The sequence below is a fragment of the Bos mutus genome, chromosome 4 (genome assembly GCF_027580195.1).
Source record: "Bos mutus isolate GX-2022 chromosome 4, NWIPB_WYAK_1.1, whole genome shotgun sequence".
Taxonomy (NCBI): Eukaryota; Metazoa; Chordata; class Mammalia; order Artiodactyla; family Bovidae; genus Bos; species Bos mutus.
Genome location: NC_091620.1, coordinates 31,204,470 through 31,229,406, shown reverse-complemented (window position 1 = coordinate 31,229,406; position 24,937 = coordinate 31,204,470). Strand labels below are relative to the sequence as shown.

Sequence of the window (24,937 nt, the reverse complement as noted above, 5' to 3'; positions counted from 1 at the left end):
CACTGCTTCTTGGACTTCTCAGGTGGCGGTAGTGGTAAAGAACCTGCCTGCTAATGTAGGAGATATAAGAGATACAGTTCGATCCCTGGGTAGGGAAGATCCCCTGGAGGAGGGCATGGCAACCCACTCCAGTATTCTTGCCTGGAGAATCCCATGGACAGAGGAACCTGACGGGTTACAGCCCATGGGGTCACAAAGAGTCAGACACGACTGAAGCAACTTAGCACGCATGCATGCACACTGCTTCTTAATGACTCAGAACTCTTGTGTGAAGGGCTGGATCTTACCAGAGTTGCACAGTTAGAGTATTTCCTTAGAAGGTATGGCTCAGGGACCTCTTACCTGAGAGAGACATGAGACCAAATGACTGAAAAAGAAGAAAACACCTCAATTTTCAGAGCAGGAAGAGTTCATTCTACAAAATCTAGAGATGATGAATCCTATCTTGGTCACACCTTAGTTTTCATGTCAGGAGCAGGGGTGAAAATAATTGCCATTTAGGGAGTGTTCTTTCCTCTTCTAACTTTGTAACCAAAAAAAAAGTTCATTTTTCTCAAGTTAGTTCTTAGAACAGACTGACATATTAAAATTCTAATAGTTTGGATACTATCCACCTCTAATGCTTCCATCCATAACAAGTTGGATTTCTTCTTGTCTTCTTCTCTATCTGTGCTATGGATACTTCTAAAAAGTGTTTGTAACCAGATAATTAGGTGTTTCTGGTATGATGGGTTTTAGAACCTCATTCTAAATTGGACTGTAAGTCAAATAAAAGCCATTACCCAGTTTTATCTGACTGGCTATTGGCTTCCAGATGTTTGGGTTATCTAACATGTCAGAATGGGACTATCCAACACTCCCACCTGGGCTTCCCTGGTGGCTCAGGCAGTGAAGAATCTGCCTGCAGTGCAGGAGACTCAAGTTCAGTGCCTGCATTGGGAAGATCCCCTGGAGAAGGGAATAGCTACCCACTCCAGTATTCTTGCCTAGAGAATTCCGAGGACAGAGGGGCCTGGCAGGCTACAGTCCATGGGGTTGCAAAGAATCAGACATGACTGAATGACTAACACAGCACTCCCACCCAGATTTGAATTAAGCTTAACAACAGAGGTTAAACACAGTCATCTCCATCCTACAGGAGGAAGGAATAATAAAGATGTCTGAGGGGGCATATCTGTGTACTTAAGTCTGTCACTTCTTATTTAAAACCAGGAAAGAAAGTAAAGAAGTGATGAAAAACAGGAATTTTTTTAAGGAGATAAAAAATATTTTATGAGACTAAAATAAGCATTTATTAATATAAAAGATAATAATATACTAAAAATGGTAATAAAACTATTTTAAAAATAAATTTCTTAACAGAATTTAGAAATAGGAAGATAAAATGAGGTATAAGAAAAAAGTTGAAAATGGTGAAAAGATAATCAACACTGTATTTTTTAACTAGTTCTTCCAAAGTAAAAGGACAAATCAAGTGAAATAAAATAACCAAGATAAAATGGGGGGAGGGCGGCACTAGCTAAAGCAGAGAAAGAACTTCAGAAATGTGAGAGGAAGCATATGACTGCTTTTAAAAAATGGACAAGCAACAGAAAAATAAAATAATCATTCATTCAGTTCAGTTCAGTTCAGTCCCTCAGTCGTGTCCGACTCTTTGTGACCCCAAGAATCACAGCACGCCAGGCCTCCCTGTCCATCACCAACTCCTGGAGTTCACTGAGACTCACGTCCATCGAGTCAGTGATGCCATCCAGCCATTTCATCCTGTGTCGTCCCCTTCTCCTCCTGCCCCCAATCCCTCCCAGCATCAGAGTCTTTTCCAATGAGTCAACTCTTCACATGAGGTGGCCAAAGTACTGGAGTTTAAGCTTTAGCATCATTCCTTCCAAAGAAATCCCAGGGCTGATCTCCTTCAGAATGGACTGGTTGGATCTCCTTGCAGTCCAAGGGACTCTCAAGAGTCTTCCCCAACACCACAGTTCAAAAGCATCAATTCTTTGACGCTTAGCTTTCTTCACAGTCCAACTCTCACATCCATATATGACCACAGGAAAAAGCATAGCCTTGACTAGACGGACCTTTGTGGGCAAAAGTAATGTCTCTTCTTTTCAATATGCTAGCTAGGTTGGTCATAACTTTTCTTCCAAGGAGTAAATGTCTTTTAATTTCATGGCTGCAGTCACCATCTTCAGTGATTTTGGAGCCCCAAAAAATAAAGTCTGACACTGTTTCCACTGTTTCCCCATCTATTTCCCATGAAGTGATGGGACCAGATGCCATGATCTTCGTTTTCTGAATGTTGAGCTTTAAGCCAACTTTTTCACTCTCTGTTTTCACTTTCATCAAGAGGCTTTTTAGTTCCTCTTCACTTTCTTCCATAAGAGTGGTGTCATCTGCATAGCTGAGGTTATTGATATTTCTCCCAGAAATCTTGATTCCAGCTTGTGCTTCTTCCAGACCAATGTTTCTCATGATGTACTCTGCATATAAGTTAAATAAGCAGGGTGACAATATACAGCCTTGACGTACTCCTTTTCCTATTTGGAACAAACAAATGTATATTGATTGCTTACTTTGTATCAGAAGCTACCATGGGTCCTAGGGTCTGTCAGTGTACCAGATGGTCAGGTCTCAGTCATCAAGGAGATTCGTTCTAGTGGCTAGACATATGGTAAACACATAAATTGATTCATAAATAGAATTACCAAATGTGGTTATTTTCGAAAGGGAATGAAAATAATTATTTGCATGATCTCCATCCTCAACCTCCAGACTGTTCCCCTTCCACAGAGACCTGTCAGGACTGCTGCTGGCACAGAACACATGTCTAGAGTCACGTGATGCCTTCTTGACTGACCTTTATTTGGAGGATATTCTAGGCATGGGAAAGGAAAGCTGAATATATTAAGAAACTGGGTTTCCATGTACTCATTTACTGCAGTAGGCATGCCTGCTCATCTTTACCTGTAGGCTTGAACTAATACACCTTGACAAATTATGGTCTTAGCAGATTGACCCGAGAGTCCTTCAGTTAACCAGCTATTAATTCTGCAAGGGACATAATACAATAGAGTTACCAAGCAATTTCTCTCTCCCTATCTTAATTTGGAAGAATCAAGAAAGCTATATATCTTACTTCTTCAGCCCTGTCTATTCCCCATTCCCACTGAAATTTATATATTCCTTCTGAATCATATACCCTACCCATTTACTCAAAATAATTATGAACTGAAAGGAACTCTAAGCAGGAATATTGGCTGCACTGTTTACCAGCTCTATGACTTGTGTGCGTTGCATGCTCAGTCACTTCATTTGTGTCTGACTCTGCGACCCCATGGACTGCAGCCCACCAGACTCCTCCGTCCATGGGATTCTCCAGGCAAGAATACCGGAGTGGGTTCCCATGCCCTTCTCCAGGGGATCTTCCTGACCCAGAGATCAAACCCAAGTCTCCCACGTTGCAGGCAGATTATTTACCACCAGGCCACCAGGGAAGCCCAGCTCTATGACTTAGGGAGGTCCTTTCACTTCTCTGGATCCAGACAAGTATCTCCATCTATAAAGCTCATGATGGTTGGTCTCGGGCTTCATTTCCTAGGAAGTAGTTGTAGAATCCCTAGCTGTTCCAGACTGTGTTCCAGGGCATTCCAGTCAATATATGTTATGATGATATTTGTTTCAATTTATATTTTCAAGTAATAAAAACTCTTTTAAATTTCTCATTAAAATGGAAATATTTGAGCTCCTCCAATAGCACAGCAGGTGACTATGTGCTGTGGTTTGTGAAAGTCAGATTATTACGGATCAGTTCATTGCTCCTATACAGAGAAACTGAATAATTTTGAATGTTATTCAGTATTGTTTTTTTTTTTAATTGTGGAAGGGATGTTAACATTTATACAAGCTGTTGATATCTATACAGTTAAGATATGGAGCTTCCATTATTGTAAGGATCTCTCAGGTTGTCTTTTTAGTAACTACTCCTAATTCTCTCTCATTCACCAACACCCATCTCCCCACGCCCCACCCCGCCTCCGCCTCGCCCTTTAGCTCCTGGCAACCATTAATCCTTCTTTCATTTGGAGAAAGTTCTGTAAATGAAATCATACAATATGTAACCATTTGGAATTCACTTTTTTCACTCAGAATATTCCTCTAAAGTTTCATCCAGAGTGTTACTGTATCAACAATCCTTTCCTTTTTATTGCTGAGTAGTATGCACCCCACTCCAGTACTCTTGCCTGGAAAATCCCATGGACAGAGGAGTCTGGTGGGCTGCAGTCCATGGGGTCGCTAAGAGTCAGACATGACTGAGCAACTTCACTTTCACTTTTCACTTTCATTGTTGGAGAAGGAAATGGCAACCTACTCCAGGGTTCTTGCCTGGAGAATCCCAGGGATGGGGGAGCCTGGTGGGCTGCCATCTATGGGGTCGCACAGAGTCGGACACGACTGAAGCGACTTAGCAGCAGCAGCAGCAGTATTCCACACTATGGATATACAGTGTTTGTTTAACCATTTGCCTATCAAAGGATATCCAGCTTGTTTCCAGTTTTGGGCCATTACAAACAAAGCTGCTATGGACATTTGTGTTCAGATATTTGAGTCAGCATAAGTTTTCATGGTTCTGTATAAATGTTCAGAAGTGCATATGCTGGGTTGAATGATAGCTCTATATTTAAGTTTTTAAGAAGCTATCAAACTATTTTCCAGAGTGGCTATATTATTCTACATTTCTCCCAACCATGCATGAATGATCCAGTTTTCTACATTTTTGCCAGTATTTGGTGTTGTTACTGTTTTTTGGTTTTGTAGTTTTTTTTTTGTCATTCTGATAGATGTGTAATTATATCTCATTGTGGCTATAATTTGCATTTCCCTAATGGTTTATTGATGTTGAACATCTTTTCATGCATTTTATCATTTCTATAGGCTCTTCTCACGCAAAAAATAAAAAGGTAGTTGTATGAGTGATCAGTAATGGGTATGTTAACTAGCTTATGGCAGTCATTTTACAGTATATACGTTCATCAAATCATCACACTGTACATTTTAAATATATACAGTTTTGTCAATTATACATCAATAAAACAAACAAAAATTACCAGCACACCACTAACTTTATTTAACTTGCTAATTTCTCACTTCCTTGATTTCCTTGTACTCTTACGTTAGTACCACGCAGCTTAAAAATAGCTTGATTTCTGTTTTCTCTTTCCTAATTTTGAGAGCAGAAAGCATGATTTTTACTACCTGCAGTTTCCCATTACATTTTTCTAGAGAGCTAGTCAGAGAGTAGGTGTGCCTAGCAAATATACCTAAATCAATGAATAGATTGCTGAAGCTTTGAGGGAGTCCTCAGCAATTATAAGTGATGGAAGAAACTTGGATTTGAGAACCATTGTTTTACCATCCATATTTTGTTTTTACTTTTAGTATTTCAGACTTAAAGATCGCTGAAGGAAAATATGCATCCAGGCTCTGAAGAAGTGTTCCGGAGCGTGGGCATAAGCTGTTCTCTATTCTTCACAAACACATCTTTGGCCTGAGGCTGCACTATTTAATTTTTATTTATTTTTTAGTAATCTCTATTTACTCAAGCAGTTCATTCAAACAGCTAGACAGCTGATTCCTTCACCTAATGTGTTTTGATCAGAAGACCTTGTACCTTGTACCTCTTCAATATTTTTTCTTGAAGAGTGAATTCATTTCTTATCCAGGAACAGGCTAAATATAACATGTTTAAATTCTTACAGTCTCCTTTTCCTCCATAGGACTCTTTTAGTTTACTTTGAAAGTATTAGTCACTCAGTCGTGTCTGACTCTTTGCAACCCCATAGACTGTAGCCTACCCTGGCTCCCCTGACCATGGAATTCTCCAGGCAAGAATACTGGAGTGGGTGGCCGTTCCCTTCTCCTGGGGATCCTTCTGACCCAGGAATTGAACCTGGATTTCCTGCATTGTAGGCAGATTCTTAATCGTTTGAGCCACCAGGGAAGCCCCTATTTTCGTTTACTTTTACTTTATTTTTCTGTTTCAGTCTTGAAGACTTGGTTGGATTTAGATCCGACTCTATTTGCTTCCTGCTCCCTTGCACTCTATTTAAGACACGTTAAAAAAAATATGGAGAGAAAGGTAAGAACCCACCATAAATATGTCAAACTGATTCTTTTCCTTAATCAATGGTAAGCTCATTTTCATTTAATGAATAACAGATATGTTTGTTCTGGTTTTTGTAGTTTTTAAAATTATCTTTTCCTATGAATCTGTTTCTATTTTTTATGTTGTTCTTCAGATATTTAGGAAGACTTTAGTTTTTGTTTCATGGTTGTATTTATAATATTATTATGTATCTCTCTTGGTTTCCAATTTTCCTAGACAATTTCCTAGACAATTTTACTGTCAGTTTTCTACTAGGAAAAATTGATAAAATTATGAGGTTTCCTTTTTGTCTCCTCTGCTCTGCATTTCCTCTCCTATTCAATTTTAGGGGAAAAAAAATTACTTTTCTCAGTGTTCACCTTCACATGTTAAATATTTTTATACTTTGACATTTGGTATGTCAGATTTACTTTTTATTATTTTACTCCCAGCTACACCAGAGGAAGCAATTTCTGCTACTTACCTTCTCTTCCTTTCTGTCCCAAATTTATGTCCCAAATAATTGTCTCATATCTGTGTTGTCAGAGCATATAATATCAACACTCCATTCTGTCATCCTAATTCCTAAATTTCTTTTTCTACAGTAAATATATTTTGTCAATATTCTCTGCCATCAAGGATGGGAAATTTTTCCTTACTCCTCTTGGTTATTTTGGCTGGTCTAATAATTAAATGGACAGGAGGCAGATTAACAGGGGAAAGAAATAATTTTGTATGTACAGGAGTTCATACAAATATAGACTCAAATAAGTGACCAAAGCAGGCAGCTTTTATACCTTTTGGACAAAGAAACAATAAATTTGTGAAGAATTGAAAAGAGGAAGAAGTTTGGATTTGAGGTAGTAAATTGGTAAAGAAGTAACTCATTTTGTGTATACAGCCTTCTTGGCCCTGAACTTCCTTTGTATCTCTGGAGATCAGGATGTCTCTTTGCCTTCTGGTTCAGAGAAGTTTCCTTTCACAGGGGAGATTTATTTCCTACTTTCAAGGGAGCAAAAGAGAGTCAGAAGGTCCTCCTCACACCAGCTGTTTCTTGAGTGACTTTAATTCAAAATAATCAGCATGTCCAAGTGGCATATTTGGGGGCATCCTGCCCTGACCTCCATTGCTGCTAATCCGTATGTAATGTTTACCCCTGTCATTTATTGTTTGGCAGATTTAATCCTTTAGCCACTTCTTTTTTTCCCCTATAGGTTATTATCAAATCTCATCTGAATTTATGCTGGTTCATTATATGTGTCAGGAATTTCTGATGTTCAGCAGTGATTCAGTTATACATATGCCAAGCACATATAATTTGCACATAGAAACTGCTATTAAAATATTGAATGAAGAAATGGATATATGAATAGTAAAATAAAGTTCAAATGATAAAAGTTATTCACAATCCATCCTGGATAATCTAGACCTAACTGCTCACAAACTATCTGCTTATATTTTTGCATCAGTTTAAAAAAATCATGGCACTTTCCCTTCCAAAGCTTCCTAATGCCTTTTTCATTCTCTTGTCTTGTTCAGACTTTACTAAAAGTAGTTCTTTGATCAGAACTAACTGTTCTTCAGTCTACAGGAAATAACTTGCCTCAGCCTGGATACCTGTCATTTTAATATTTGCCATTTACCTAATTTGTGAACATAGGTTCAGTGGTAAAGAATCCGCCTGTCAATGCAGGAGATGTGGGTTCGAGTGCTGGGTTGTGAAGATCCCCTGGAGAAGGAAATGGCAACCCACTCCAGTATTGCCTGGGAAATCCCATGGACAGAGGAGCCTGCCAGGCTACAGTCCATGGGGTTGCAAAGAGTCGGACACCACTTAGCAACTAAACAACAACAAAACTGTGAACATACTATTCTTTCCTGCTTCTACTTCTTTCTCTTTAATAAACTGTTAAACTGTTAAAAAAAATTCTGTAGTTTTAGTACTTGTTCAATCATTCCTTCATTCATGCCATCTCAGTTAATTTGAGGCTTTAGCTTTTAACATTATTAGCACCAGTCTTTATATTTATCCATATTATAGGGGCCTTTGTCATCTTCTATACAGGCCCTTTTAATATCTGAGCTCGTTAAAGAGATCACTGTGAAGCCCAGGAATTTCTTGCAGTGCCTCACCCTTTCCTTTCTCAGTCAAATTTGTTTGCCTGGTTAGAATTTTCTATCCTATGATCTTCCCTCCTTCTTGTGGACAACTGAATCACTGTCATCTGGAAACTTTATAAATTCTAATTCCTCTTATTTCCTTTCTGAAAAATACAATTTTTATTTTCCTTAGTGTAAATCTATGGTAACACAATTTATATATGATGTATTTTATATATAAAAATTAAGAAGTAACAGTGTTAATAATAGATGTTATACAATATATAAAAATGTAGGTCATGTTTATTTTACCAATTATATTTGAGTACATTGATTCCATAGTAACAGCATGTTTTCTTTGATAATTTCAAAGCTTAATTAGGAAAAATCTTAGATGAAAAATATCTTCTTAGCTAGGATTGAAGAATAAGGATCTTAAGTTTATTTTTTAAATGAATATCTACTGTTAAATTTCTACATTGCTATGTACTCACTGAAGAGGTTATAATAGTTATGTTCTCTGAATTCTTTTTTATTACCAATTCATTTTTATGCAAAATAAATCCTCCATAAATATGTTCAAAAATACTCTGAATGGCTTTTCTATTTGTTTTCTTCTATTTAACCCTACCTGGCTTTAGCCTGAGGGCCAAAAAGGTAATTGTAGTCAAAATAGAAGTTTAAAATCAATTCAGAACTGGTTTGTAACTTCCCTGATACCAAGGGCTTTGCAAATCTATAACTCATTCAGCTCTTGGAAGCTGAGTTAATTATGGCAAATCACACTAATTAAATTATTTACAAGGTCTTTATTAAAAACAAATCTATTATGTTTAGCAATGCATTGTGGATTTGCCTTGAGACTCCCAGCTGTCTTTCCCGACAAATTTCGTAGTTAGACATTTAGTTTAAGTGAGAACCTTAAGCATATGGTGAAGCTGCAGGTTTCCCTGGCTGTTGTTTAGGTCCCCAGGCCTTCAATTCAATTCAGATTTATTGAACACCCGTTTTGTTCAAATCCCATGTGTTATATTCTCTGTCCTCAGAGTTTCCAAATAACAGCTGATGTAAGAAATGTACATAAATGATTACAATTCAAGGCAAACAAAAAATATATCATCAGAAGATAAAAGAGAAAAACAGATGGGCTCTGACAGAACTTCATAGAAATGAAGAGCGAAGATTTAGGCTGGGTCTTAAAAGAGCAGAACCTCTGCTCTGCAGGCAGAAATCGGGAGTGGCACTGAGGGCCTTTGAGACAGGTCACAGAGTGAGTAGGACCCAGAGGGAAGAATGTACAGAGCCTGATCAGAGAGCAAGCAAGTTGAGCTAGGGGAGCCGGGGAAGACTTGAGGGGCATGGCAACCCTCGGGTCTCCACTGCAGTGCTTGGTAAGAATTTGGTTTGGCTATTTTGTTGAGTTGCTTGAATTATTGAACAAAGCAATTACAGTACAATTGAACTTGCTGGGATCGAACTTGCTGGGAACAGGGATAACTCTGAGCTTGCCTCTGCTTTGGGCCACTTGAGCAGGGGCTACTCTAGTGCAGTCACTGAATGACATCTCTTGCTCCAGTATGGGAATGGAGAGGGCAGTGATTCTACATGAGAGCTTGGGTGCACACACTCACACACACCCTCAGTCACACTCCTGGGAGCCCTCCAGCACGTGGGCCAGCCTGACTGTGTTAAAACTGTAGCTCTGCCCCCAGTAGCCATGCAAACCTGGGCAATTTACTTAGCCCCCTAAGTCTTGTTTCCTCCTTAAAAGTCTTCCTTCCTCCTACATTGCAGGAATGTTGTGAGGATTTGTTGTTATTTAGTCACTAAGATGTGACCGGCTTTTTATGACCCCATAGACTGTAGCCCGTCAGGCTCCTCTGTCCATGGGATTTCCCAGGCAAGAATACTGGAGTGGGTTGCCATTTCCTTCTCCAGGGGATCTTCACAACCCAGCACTCGAACCCACATCTCCTGCATTGCAGGCAGATTCTTTACCATCTGAGCCAGAATACAGAATTTGAAAGCAAATCCCTGAGTAGCCTTCTTGTGTGACTCTCCTCCCACTAGGTGGCGCTGTCTTCCGCGCAGTTTCCGCTTCCGCTTGCTTTGTTGAAACTGACCTCCGTTTAGAAAATGGCCTTTATTCAGTCAATAGCGACTTGGTATCTGTGACCCACAGGCTTCCTTCAACTCCTTAGGTGTTATGTCTCAAAGTGTATACTTAAACAGCGCTTCAAGGAAAGAGTCTCACTAGATAGTGGAAAGCTGAAGGAAGGCTATCAGTTGTTGTGAAAAAAGGCTCCATTAATTTCCTAACTCTTTGGATTCAAAACCAGAATGTTGTGAATAAGTTCGTTAACAAGTAACAGCACCACTTTACTATTTGACACCTATGGCATTGCTAGAGTGTGAGTGTGGAGGCAGGACATGATAATTCAACTGTGTGGTTTTAAAAAAGTCAATCTCCAACACCTAGTCTCAACACCAGAAGAAGATTCTGCTCAACTTAAGTCCTAAAACTGTGTTTTCGTTATTAACATCTTTATAATTTTTAAATGTTTTTGGTTCTAAAGAACTTGTGAGCTTCACTACACATAAGTTTTAGGGAACTCTTTCGGTTAAAGTTCTATACATCAAATTATGAATATAACTTGTTACTTAAATTATTTAATAAATTACTTTATAAACTGAAAATTTTCTTTTATTGCTGTTTAAATCTAGTTGTGAAAACAACATATATGTTTCATCAGATCAGATCAGATCAGTTGCTCAGTTGTATCCAACTCTTTTCGACCCCATGAATCGCAGCACGCCAGGCCTCCCTGTCCATCACCAACTCCCAGAGTTCACTGAGACTCATGTCCATTGAGTCAGTGATGCCATCCAGCTATCTCATCCTCTGTTGTCCCCTTCTCCTCTTGCCCCCAATCCCTCCCAGCATCAGAGTCTTTTCCAATGAGTCAACTCTTCGCATGAGGTGGCCAAAGTACTGGAGTTTCAGCTTTAGCATCATTCCTTCCAAAGAAATCCCAGGGCTGATCTCCTTCAGAATGGACTGGGTGGATCTCCTTGCAGTCCAAGGGGGTCTCAAGAATCTTCTCCAACACCACAGTTCAAAAGCATCAATTCTTCGGCGCTCAGCCTTCTTCACAGTCCAACTCTCACATTTCATACATGACCACAGGAAAAACCATAGCCTTGACTAGACAAACCTTTGTTGGCAAAGTAATGTCTCTGCTTTTGAATATGCTATCTAGGTTGGTCATAACTTTCCTTCCAAGGAGTAAGCGTCTTTTAATTTCATGGCTGCAGTTTCATAGTTTCTGTCTTTTTCTCAATCCCATGTCTGACAGATTTGGAGGGAAAAATATGAGACTTTGTGGGTATTTTTCAAAAAATTACTGCAGACCACTTAAGATGAATGACATTTTTAAGTAAAGCAAATGGATTAACAAACTGTAAAGAGCCTTTTGACTGCTCCTGCCAGTCAGTCTGGGCAATGCTGAGGTGTATGTTGTGCTGCTGGTGCTCCAGGTCCATTTGCAAACAGAGCACCTCCTATTCATTTGGAACAAAATCTACATCTCCATTTTAGTGGTGAAATATCTGCAAAATGAGAAAAGGGAGGAGAAATTGTGAAATCAGATCAGGGCATTGTCCTGCCTGGAATGCTCCTGTAGCTTCCTCTTGCCGAGGCAGTTCTCAGACCCAGATGCTTGCAGGATAGACTCATTCCCCAGCATTTGAAGCTTACATTTTTGTGGAAGGAAGGATGAGAGACTAGGCTATATTAGACTATTCAAAGGGAGTGTATGTTCAAAATGTTCAGACCCTACACACAGCCTTTGAGATTCTGGTGAATAATACCACATACACTAGTTCACCCCAGAGAGAAACCCCTTTCTCATCTCCACTGCCCTAGAAGAAGAAATAAAATCCTGAATTCCCCTAGTTCAGTATATAACATCCTACATATTATGACTTCTGCCTAAGTCTCCTGCTCGTCTACTGCAAGCTTCCTTCCCACTGCATTCTGTGACCAGCAATTACCCATCAGTTCAGTTCAGTCACTCAGTCGTGTCCGATTCTTTGCGATCCCATGAATTGCAGCACGCCAGGCCTCCCTGTCCATCGAAGTGATTCACAATTACCCCCATGTATGCATTTTCCTTTAGACAAATGTGCATTTTTTTTTCTGCCTTGAATACTTGTCCCTTCTTTAGATTATTAAAAAAAAAATCCTCATCCTTCAAGTCTTGAGCCTTTATCTTCTCTGTGACACACTCTTGTCCTCTCCTGGAAGCTAATTATCAACTTATTTTGGTCATCTCTTTATCTACTCCATTAACTGATACTAAAAATGGCCTTGTTTAATATTATCAGTGTACCAGGCACATAATAGCAAATAAACCCATGCCTAGTGAATAAATGAGTGTAGCGCTGTTCAAAGGGGATACATGTCATCTAGGTTACTCAGAAATAATAACTTAGGACTGTGAAAGAAATCAATGTAAATCTTATTTAAGAATTAATTAGCCTTTTAAAATCTGATTTAGATAGAAGGCAAAAAGATGGTACACATCACAAACAAAAATACTTTAGCAGAATCTGAAACTTTAAAAGTAAAATATTCAGGCTATAGAAGATGAAATGATAGCATTGCAGATTCTTAAAAGAGAAATTCAAGCTCGTGTAGTTCCAGGCCTAATTTCAATATTTCAGCTGAGAAAGAGAGGATCCCAAGAAGTAAGAGACTGACCCATTTCAAAGAATCTCAGAACTTTCCTTTCTGATGATCTGATAGCACAGGAAGCGATATGGAAAGTGAGTTCTCAGGACAAGCTGGAAGGGCGGGCCGTGAAGCACAGCAAAATTCTAAGAAGCCTAGGAAATCCTCTCGCATGGCAGTCACCATGGCACAGTCCTGATGTTCACCTCGACCACTTGCTTCTCCTGTGTTTGATGATTTTTCTACCAAAGTATAATACAACAGTTTTCATTTCTACTTCAGTTTCTGCTTTTTGACATCCTTTTAATCCTCAAGTAGCTGCTGATATAAACTTTAAAAGAACTGATTTTAATAGATCAATGGCCCTTTTTCACAAAGTGAGACAAACAAAATGAGCTGAGAGATTTTTCTCAGAGAGAAACAGCCTAAGTAAAGAAAGTAATGTCCCTAAATTTAAGGAAATTGTATGTGGGTCGTAAAAGCCCTTAGACATAAGAACCTTGTGTCTTTATTCTTTATACTGAGAAGAAGGACAGAGGGGGGAAAAGATGGAAAACCTCTGAAATGCAGTCAGTTAGGGAGATGATTCTGGAATAGAAGACAAACTGACAGTTTGCTGAGTCCCATGGTCAGTTCTTAGTCCTCATCTTACTTGGCCTGGCAACAGAATTTGATACAGTTAATTGCTCTCTCCTGCTGCAAATATTTTTCTTCCCCTAGCTTGCATTCTGTTCTATCCTGAGACTTTGGTTAGCACAAGGCTAATCCCTTGAATGCCTGTATTTTTATGCCTTTGTGTATTCATTTGGTGAATTTATCCAACCTCGGCTTTATGTATCACCAATTTGTTTTTCCAGCTCAGACTCCCTTGCCTAAATGTGGACTCACATTCACCTGCCCCCTTAACCTTTCCTCTTGCTTGGATTTTAACAGGTATTTCATGCTTTACATGATCCACGATGAACTCCTGTTCTTCCTCTTTAAACCTGCTCTTTTGGGGACTTTTTCCATCTCAGTTGATGGCAACCCTATCCTTCCGGTAGTTTAGGCTCCATCTTTCTCCACCTCGTACATCTGACATCAAATCTAAGACAAAAATCTGTAAATTTTACCTTCAAACACAGCAAAATACCTTTATATTAGCTGGTGAAATGTTATGCTCTTTCCTGTATCCTGTGCTCAATCGCTCAGCTGCATTCAACTCTTTGCAACTCCATGGACTGGCAGGCTCTTCTGTCCATGGGATTTCCCAGGCAGGAATACTGGAGTGGGTTGCCATGTCCTTCTCCAGGAGATCTTCCTGACTCCAGGGATCAAACCCATGTCTCCTGCATCTCCTGCATTGCAGCCAGATTCTTTACCACTGAGCCATCTGGGAAGCCCTCCTGTATCCTGAGTACCCAGAAAAGAAAGCCCCTAGAAAGTATTCACTTACCTGACACTGGATGGTCCAGATCTTCAGGATTGGCGGATTACCCAGACATTCCAAACTGCATCCAAATATTTTCACCAAACCTCAAAACTCAACTTGATTTTAACATTTTTGAATTATAGCCCCAGTGAAGGAAATGTGAAAATGTGCCTTATTTGTATTGTAATTGCATATTAAATCCTGAAATCAAGTTACAACTAAGCTGCATATAATGTATGGTAGTAGACATTCCATTTTGGAAAAATTGGAGTGTTTTATTCTTGGATTGACACTATTTACTAGAGGTAAATCTAAGTCTAGCAGAAATAATCACATTTTTCTAGTTTCCTGAAAGAATCACTAAGCTTAACTTCTTTATTGAAATTGTTTGAACAAAATGGTAAGTCAATTTTGATATGTAAAACATAAAAGATCTGAATGCAAATGGGGTATTAATGTATCTCTTAATGGTAATGAATTTATGTCGAAATTTTAAAATTTTAACATGGTAAATTTTATTCATCAAATTCTTATAATTTTTCCATAACAGGTAATGTCAAAATGCTCTTTTTCATAATTAGCTATTAATTAGGGAAACATCATACACTAGCAACTTCAAAAAAAATCAAAACATAACAACAAGTGTGATTCTTTTGAGAAAGAACAGGATACTGAATTTTCAACAATTCAAACTTTACTTTGGTTGTCAATATGAAGCTCTATTATACAGTCTTGATTATGATTATGTTCAATTGATATAAAAAGATACTAAGAATAGTGAGAGTCTCCTTGCCTTAAGTCACTATCAATTTAGGATATGTAAGAGGTTAGAATGGCACCCCACTCCAGTACTCTTGCCTGGAAAATCCCATGGATGGAGGAGCCTGGTGGACTGCAGTCCATGGGGTCGCTAAGAGTCGGACACGACTGAGCGACTTCACTTTCACTTTTCACTTTCATGCATTGGAGAAGGAAATGGCAACCCACTCCAGTGTTCTTGCCTGGAGAATCCCAGGGACAGGGGAGCCTGGTGGCTGCCATCTATGGGGTCACACAGAGTTGGACACGACTGAAGTTACAGCATAGCATAGCAAGAGGTTAGAATCAGAAAAGATTAGAAGAAAAGGACTCCACATACTTTGATTTTCCATTAATGTAAAACTGATCTCTCTTTGTAAAACTCAAATGTGTATCTGTATGAGTCTTTTGTTCTCTGACCCTCTCTTCCGTAGCCTACTTATGTCTTATCTCTCTTACCAAGTTTGGGCCTCTTTTCCACTTATTTTCCTCTGCAAGATGGTAAACTTGTTCAGGACTAGAGCTGTGTGTCCCACCCATCTTGCTGTGCATGCTTTGAGCGGTCCAGCACTGCCTTCTGCATATACTAAAATGTCTGCATTTATAGCACAGACGACCGAATGGGACAGTTGCCTTATGTTCATTTTATATCCCAGAAGTATGATACTGTCAGTACATACTGTGTCTGTACAGTGATTACTATTTTTCAAGGAATTTCCATAATTATGCTCTTGTTTTATTCTCATAGTGGTGGGGAGTAGTGAGAGCAGTGTTTATACAGGTGGGAACTAAAGCACAAGCATTTCAGTGATCTGCCTTAATTCACAAAGATACGGACAGATCTGAGGCTAAAATAGAGATTCCCTGCCTTATTTTAATTTAGAGTTCTTTCTCTTCGATGCACTTGAAATGTCTTTCGTGATGTTGAAAATTAAGAGCTTTGTTCTAAAAAAAAAAGAAAGATCAAATCGCTTTCTTAAAATTCAGCTGAAGTTTTAACTGAATCAGCCTTTAGTTAAGTGAGACAGGAAGTAACTGCTAACCCGGTGTTAGAGAGTAATAAGTCACCAGTGTTTAGCAGAACATTTAGCACATGTTTGATGTGTGCTTTCTACGTGGCAAACTCTTTACCAGACACTGTTGATGAAGTGGTAAGTCTAACTGAGAGCCAGTACAGAATACTCCCGCTTTTTGCCCATCATTAGTTCAGTGTGCTGTCTACAGCACTATCTTACTAAAAACTACCTTCTCGTCACTTGCCTTTGTCCCTCCGCGTGGAAACAAAATGACAGTGATGTCAACAACGCAGGTTCTCCCAGGGGCCTGTGACATCAGTGCTACTGATGAAAGGCAATGCTAATACATTTGACTCAGTTTTAGTTGTTTCTCAGTCTGGGGGAAAAAAACAACAACAATAGAAAGCACAACAAATGCAAACAACCAATTATCAAAGTACTAGGAAGCACACTAAAATAAAAAGCATACTTTTCTCACATTTTTCTCCTCTGTTTTATACCCAACTGAAATAAAATGTGCATTTTTTTTTAATAACAGCTCCCAAGACCAAACTAATGAACACGTGTAGAAAGGGAGGAAGGAGGAGAAGAAAATCTGAACTATCCTAAAGTAAAAATTAAACCAAGTGAGGTACACAGTACCACTCACTAAATTACAAAATAAAAGAGCAGAACAAAGGAGGGTTCTCCAAGATGTGTGGACAACCCCATTTTGCTCAGGAGGCAAAGATAAAGCTGTGCTCTGATAGGCTTTTATGAATAAGAGGATGTATTGAAAGGGAATATGGTAATGGCCTCATAGCAAGAGTGGTATGTTAAAAGTCGCAGTCGAAGGCCCACAAGCCCCGCACCTGTTTTCAGGAACAGAGTACCTGTGGGCAAGTAAGAAGTGTGGCAGCAGTTCGTGTGTTAAACAAGAAGGCCAGGAAGCCACCTAACTCCCTGGGAGTTCACCGTGCAGTGCTGCCCAAACTTCCCGGCCCCCGAGTTCCAGGGACAGTCCCTTTAATAATGTGTTACAACCATTTCCACCTAAGCCTCCTGGTGTCAGTTGCTAGAATTAGCATCTTGACACAGGACATGCATTTCTTGCTATATATAGATAGAAAGGACACGTATTTGGATGTTGGTATCATTGTATGTACCTTCTCAGAACAATGATAATATTCAGTAGCCCTTCACTGCCTGATCATACCCCTCACTGAAACTCACCCTAATCTACAAAACAGGGGTGCAAGGTTCTTTGTTTCCATTTGAGAAAACCAGCAGGAAAAGTCAATTTCCAAAACAAGCAAATGTGGAAGTGATTATTACCATTATGAAAAGCTCATTTTCTTAAATACTTGAATTACTCAAAGCCTGCTTTACTGTGTGGGTATAGATGATTAGCTACTTGAGGAATAAATCTCATAAAAATGGTGAGTGCCAAGGTCATTGTGTTATTATTTGTTATTATTATGGTTTTGATTATTATTACCCCCATATTACAGATGAATAAACTGAATTTCAGAGCCTTTAAATAGCAAATGTAAGGTGACAGAGTAAGTGATAAGGCAAGACTTGTTCATAGATCTGTGTCATCAGTAGCATATTTTCATTGATTTGATACACTCTGTTTTTTTCTATTATATTAAGCATTATTTTTAATATTGTGCAACATAACTAGATCCACAGTAATCATTATATAAATGCATAAAATGGGCATAAATTTATTCATATAAGAGCAGAAAAGTCCCTGAAATGTACCAAATCACATTTTTAAATGTTGAGTATAGATTTTTCTTACCCTTGATATAAATTTTAAATATCGTAAGTTAAGAAAAAGTCAATAAAAAGAGTTTCACAATGCTGCTTGCTTTTTATAAGAATGCTTCATTGAAAAATTCCAAATCAGATTAATAACTATAAAACATGCATAGTATTCTAGCCTTCAACCTTGATTATTTCAAGACATGGTAATAATGGCATAAATACAAAATATTTCATGGGGTTTGTTCCAAGGCTGACAGAAATATAGCCTTTTTTTTTTAATCACAAAGAGAAGGTAGAACCTCTGATTTCACATTTATGGTTTCCCACATTTTGAAATAAACCTGATAAATCCACTACAGTCCGTGTGTTTATTCCTTAACACTAAGTACAGAGTGACACATAGAAAAATCAGATACAAAGAAAAACCAATGCATATAGTACTCCCCGGAGCCTAGGGAGTAGAGAGTTCCAGGAAAAAAGGGAGGGAGTAAGAGCAGTAAGTCCAATAGAGGGCCTGAAAAATAAGAACCAAAAAGTGTCCATCAACCTTAGACACTAGCAGGTCAATGAGACCCTTGAGACGAGTTGTTTTAGTCGAGTGGTGGGGACAGAAGCCAGATGGCTTTGTGAGTGCTGACAGTGACTGAGTTAATCCAAGGATACCCATGTCAAAACAAACTTAAGGCAGATTATTTTCATTAGAAAATCAGTGAAACCCTAAGCTTTATTTTTTTAATAGAAAACAAACAACTCTTCCTCATTAAAATAATTTTCTGCTTGCTTTACCTCTGCTGCTCACTTTATATGTTTTATAACTTGACATTAAAATTTTTGGTCAGATTAGATGTCATTGCATATCATATCCCCATCTGTGTATCAGACTGGCAGCTTTGAAATGCAAATCAAATCAAAACCAGTAGATTCCTACAACAAGAAGATTGTATTTAATGAGATTTGACATGAGTCTGAAAGATGAAGAATGAGAAATAATGTGTGTTAAAACTGACTAAAAGTGGACTGGAGTCTGCAGACACAGAGAGTCACAGGTTTGTTTCCTGAACCACTGATTTTAAAATATTTTTAGGGTTTTCTATGTAGAGGATCATGTCATCTGCAAATAGTGAGAGTTTTACTTCTTCTTTTCCAATTTGGATTCCTTTTATTTCTTTTTCTGCTCTGATTGCTGTGGCCAAAACTTCCAAAACTATGTTGAATAGTAATGGTGAAAGTGGGCACCCTTGTCTTGTTCCTGATTTTAGAGGAAATGCTTTCAATTTTTCACCATTGAGGATAATGTTTGCTGTGGGTTTGTCATATATAGCTTTTATTATGTTGAGGTATGTTCCTTCTATTCCTGCTTTCTGGAGAGTTTTTATCATAAATGGATGTTGAATTTTGTCAAAGGCTTTCTCTGCATCTATTGAGATAATCATATGGTTTTTATTTTTCAATTTGTTAATGTGGTGTATTACATTGATTGATTTGCGGATATTGAAGAATCCTTGCATCCCTGGGATAAAGCCCACTTGATCATGGTGTATGATCTACATAGAAAACCCTAAAGAATCCACCGGAAAATTACTAGAAATAATCAATGACTACAGTAAAGTTGCAGGATATAAAATCAACACACAGAAATCCCTTGCATTCCTATACACTAATAATGAGAAAACAGAAAGAGAAATTAAGGAAACAATTCCATTCACCATTGCAACGGAAAGAATAAAATACTTAGGAATATATCTACCTAAAGAAACTAAAGACCTATATATAGAAAACTATAAAACACTGGTGAAAGAAATCAAAGAGGACACTAATAGATGGAGAAATATACCATGTTCATGGATTGGAAAAGAATCAATATAGTGAAAATGAGTATACTACCCAAAGCAATTTATAGATTCAATGCAATCCCTATCAAGCTACCAACAGTATTCTTCACAGAGCTAGAACAAATAATTTCACAATTTGTATGGAAATACAAAAAACCTCGAATAGCCAAAGCGATCTTGAGAAAGAAGAATGGAACTGGAGGAATCAACCTACCTGACTTCAGGCTCTACTACAAAGCCACAGTTATCAAGACAGTATGGTACTGGCACAAAGACAGAAATATTGATCAATGGAATAAAATAGAAAGCCCAGAGATAAATCCACGTACATATGGACACCTTATCTTCGACAAAGGAGGCAAGAATATACAATGGATTAAAGACAATCTCTTTAACAAGTGGTGCTGGGAAATCTGGTCAACCACTTGTAAAAAGAATGAAACTGGACCACTTTCTAACACCATACACAAAAATAAACTCAAAATGGATTAAAGATCTAAACGTAAGACCAGAAACTATAAAACTCCTAGAGGAGAACATAGGCAAAACACTCTCCGACATACATCACAGCAGGATCCTCTATGACCCACCTCCCAGAATATTGGAAATAAAAGCAAAAATAAACAAATGGGACCTAATTAACCTTAAAAGCTTCTGCACATCAAAGGAAACTATTAGCAAGGTGAAAAGACAGCCTTCAGAATGGGAGAAAATAATAGCAAATGAAGCAACCGACAAACAACTAATCTCAAAAATATACAAGCAACTCCTACAGCTCAACTCCAGAAAAATAAACGACCCAATCAAAAAATGGGCCAAAGAACTAAATAGACATTTCTCCAAAAAAGACATACAGATGGCTAACAAACACATGAAAAGATGCTCAACATCACTCATTATCAGAGAAATGCAAATCAAAACCACTATGAGGTACCATTTCACACCAGTCAGAATGGCTGCGATCCAAAAGTCTACAAATAATAAATGCTGGAGAGGGTGTGGAGAAAAGGGAACCCTCTTACACTGTTGGTGGGAATGCAAACTAGTACAGCCACTATGGAGAACAGTGTGGAGATTCCTTAAAAAACTGGAAATAGAACTGCCTTATGATCCAGCAATCCCACTGCTGGGCATACACACTGATGAAACCAGAAGGGAAAGAGACACGTGTACCCCAATGTTCATCGCAGCACTGTTTATAATAGCCAAGACATGGAAGCAACCTAGATGTCCATCAGCAGATGAATGGATAAGAAAGCTGTGGTACATATACACAATGGAGTATTACTCAGCCATTAAAAAGAATACATTTGAATCAGTTCTGATGAGGTGGATAAAACTGGAGCCTATTATACAGAGTGAAGTAAGCCAGAAGGAAAAACATAAATACAGTATACTAACGCATATATATGGAATTTAGAAAGATGGTAACAATAACCCGGTGTACGAGACAGCAAAAGAGACACTGATGTATAGAACAGTCTTATAGACTCTGTGGGAGAGGGAGAGGGTGGGAAGATTTGGGAGAATGGCAATGAAACATGTAAAATATCATGTAGGAAACGAGTTGCCAGTCCAGGTTCGATGCATGACGCTGGATGCTTGGGGCTGGTGCACTGGGACGGCCCAGAGGGATGGTATGGGGAGGGAGGAGGGAGGAGGGTTCGGGATGGGGAACACATGTATACCTGTGGCGGATTCATTTTGATATTTGGCAAAACTAATACAATTATGTAAAGTTTAAAAATAAAATAAAATTAGAGAAAAAAAAATAAATAAAATATTTTTAAATTTTACTTAGCTGGTTTTGCTTTGTTCCTTCATCAAGGACCCTGGGTTGGCAGGTCGTTTGTTTTCATGAGAGCTCTTTGAACCAATGAGGATCTGGATAATCTTATTATACCTCTGTGGCCGTGTGCTTCTTGTGATGAGGGTCCAGAGAAGTGGCGGGTAACGCTTCACTGTGTGCCAGGAATCGCTCATGTTTCAGTTGTACAAGGTCAGAGCTTAATTTAGCCACCAACTGGGTACTTAATTTTAGATACACAGAGGAACACATTGGCTCCAGGGCACTTCCTCTGATTTAGGAAGGCAAGGCCCTGGATAAGAATGACAAGACGATCATTCCAAAAGGTGAGATTATGAAATATTTGGTCTGTACCTGATCAACTAGCTTCAGTAGTTTAGTATTAGGAATATTTTGAAGAGATGGAAACATTGTGATCACTTCTCCTTACCTTCTTTCTGATTGATCACTTGTGGGTTTGCTTGTCAATGGCATTTTTAATTATAGAATAAAGCCAGGGTTGTTTTGTTTGTTTACAGAATACTAACTCAATTGCGTAATTATTAAACTTGATAAAAAATAGTATCATGAGTAAAGCAGATCAAGAATGAATATGCTTATAAGTATCAATGTATACACTGTGGAATGTCTTTGCTAGCTTTGGTTTCTGAGAAAAAATTAAATGATTTTTGTGAATAATTAAACTTCTCTCAAGGCTTTTTAAAATCACTTATAACAAAAAAATGAATTAAATTTAAAAAATTTATATTCAGATTAAAAATTCCTTTAAATTCTTTTAGTCAGATGGAAAACAAAGGAACTCAGTAGAATTGTAAATTCACTTCTGGAAGTTCAATCATAGCGTCTGGAGGCTGGAAAGTCCTTAGAACTTGTCTGAGACCATCACTCATCTGGTTCTTCAGTGAACAGATAATTTCTAAGGAACATTCTACATCTAAAATAAAATGGTTCCTAGGAAACAGCAGCAGTGTGCACAGAGAACACTTTGTTTAACACATTTTTTGCTGAGAACATTGTATAATTGTCATAAAATATCGTAATTCTACACTTTGTTGTTTTTAATGGGAATACCTTGTTTTGAAATGAAAATATACCTAAAATATTTATAGTTTTACTAGAGTTGTTTGGTAGTTTGCTAGTTGCTTGCTTAAACTCATTAGAAAATTTTTTCTGAGGCTTATGAATATTTGGGTTATAGGAATATGATCCTTTGGTATTAATTCCCAGTAGCTGAGTTATCAGTTACAGTACAAGGGTCAAGCTGTGTGACCTCTAATGTCAGACACCTCAGTTCACATCTACATCATCTCCATCACTCAGCAGATATTCAGGCTTGGACAAATTACCTAACCATTGTGTGCCTCAGTTTCCTCATCTGTAAAATGGGAGTTATAATCTATTTAGCATACTTAGCGTAATGCATGTCACAGATAGGCACTTAATAGATGTTACCTATAATAATTATTAAATTTGATAAAACAAATATTTATTGAGGACTTCCTGTGTGCTTAACTCTCTGCTAAACCATTGAAGGAAGGGCAGATATTGGTGTTGTTTCTGGGGAGAATGCATTATTTAAAGGCAGCAAACTTCTTAGGGCATGGATCCTATTGTCTGATGTCTAGCAGTGTGCCTGAAATATAGCAGATATTGAATATATTTGAATAAGCAAATAGGATGGTCTGAAATTCCTAAGAAAAATTAATAATAATTATTGAGAACTAGTGAGTCAGTGTTCCTCATTTGCTTTTTTTGTCTCAGTGGAGAAAGAGAACGTAGTAGATACAACGTATCTGTATTTCAATAAGATATTTGACAGCATCTCTTGATGACGGTCTTGTTATCAAAAAGGAGACATTAATACTAGATGTGGTGTCTTTGGGAGGATTTGTAAATGGATAAACAGCCTTTCTTGAAGAGTGCTAAATAATAGATCAACGTCAACCTGAAGGTCTCTGTCCCACGCCAGTTTCTGTTCAACATTTATCATTACTAATGAAGCGGGTAGACACAGAAGACTTGCAAATAGAACACTGATACTTGGAGGATAGAAAATGCATTTTCTTTTAGCTGACTGAAATAAAGGTCAAATCCAAAAGAAAGAAGTAAATGTAATAGGACTAAATAAAGAGTCTTGCACAGAATTGTGCAGCAATAATGTGGATGGAAAAAGTGACATGTAGAATTTAGGGCAACAGGAATCCAAATCAAGTCTGTAACATGAGAGCCCCAAATTCATCTGAACATGGGTTAAATTAACACCTCTTCAGTGTCCAGCAAAAAGGAAGTGGTCACAGTCACTTAATGTTGTGTTGGTGTGACTGTAGCTGTTGTGTTGCCTTCAGAGTCCATGGTCCGCAGCTGCTTTTTGAAAGAGATGGATAAATGAGTGTGTTTACAGGAAAGCCATCAACACGGTGGAGGGAGGTAAACTGTTCACGGGAGGAACAGTTGTCCAGGCCTGGGCGGAGAAGGCTCAGTGCAGACTGACAGCCTTCCTGAGGCCTCTCATGTGGCAGAGAACAAATATTTTCTCAGCGTGGCTCTGAAAAATAGAACTAGGAGTATAGAATACTGATTTGAGGAGATGGATTCTAGTTCAATATATTTTCTAATTGTTAAAGCTGGCCAAAGATGAAGGGTTGTGTGGGGTATAGTAATCTGCCTGCTACTTTGCTTTTCAAGCTGAGGCTGGACAATTGCTAGACAGCATCTGTAAATGGAATTTACAAGTGGGGCTTACCTAATGGTCTTCAGCTCTGAAGTCTGGTGATTCTAGAGAAAAGAAAGACAGAAGAAAGTGAAGTCGCTTAATCGTGTCTGATTTTTGTGACTCCATGGACTGTAACCTATCAGGCTCCTCATGAGAGCCTGATGGGATTTTCCAGGCAAGAATACTGGAGTGGGTTGCCATTTCCTTCTCTAGGGGATTTTCCTGACCCAGGGATCAAACCCAGGTCTTCTGCATTGCAGGCAGACACTTTACCATCTAAGCCACCAGGGAAGCCCCGGAAACAAAATAATGAGTGTGCCAGAGAACCTGTTTAAGATAAGGATTAGAGCTCAAACCACCAGACAATCTTTAGAATTCGACTTCCTTGTTCCAGAGGGGTTCAGTCACAGAATAATAACAGGTAACAGGTAATGTTTCATGACTACTTGCTACATGTCAGACACAGCTAATAAGGCAGCTAAGCCAGGAAGGCAAATTCAACTACTGTCTCCAGCAGAAAGAAGCCAAAAGCCTGTATATGATTTCAAAATAACATATGAAGAAATACAATGACTCGTTTGAGTTTTGAATAGAAAAGGATTTGATGAGCACCAAACAGACCACAGTCCCTGAG

The 24,937-nt window shown here is 38.4% G+C and overlaps 1 protein-coding gene across 3 annotated transcripts in view; it reads left to right on the top strand.

Annotated features, from left to right (window-relative positions):
- Nucleotides 1-24,937, top strand: part of ASB15 (ankyrin repeat and SOCS box containing 15) — a 60,132-nt gene that overhangs the window by 3,619 nt on the left and 31,576 nt on the right. The window contains exon 2 of one of the 3 annotated variants that reach the window (XM_070369299.1): nt 6,042-6,136. The gene's annotated coding sequence lies outside the window, so the exon portion shown is untranslated. Of the gene's footprint in view, nt 1-6,041; nt 6,137-21,830; nt 21,917-24,937 lie in introns of those variants that run through there. The other 2 variants (XM_070369300.1, XM_005893448.2) reach the window with 2 other exon arrangements.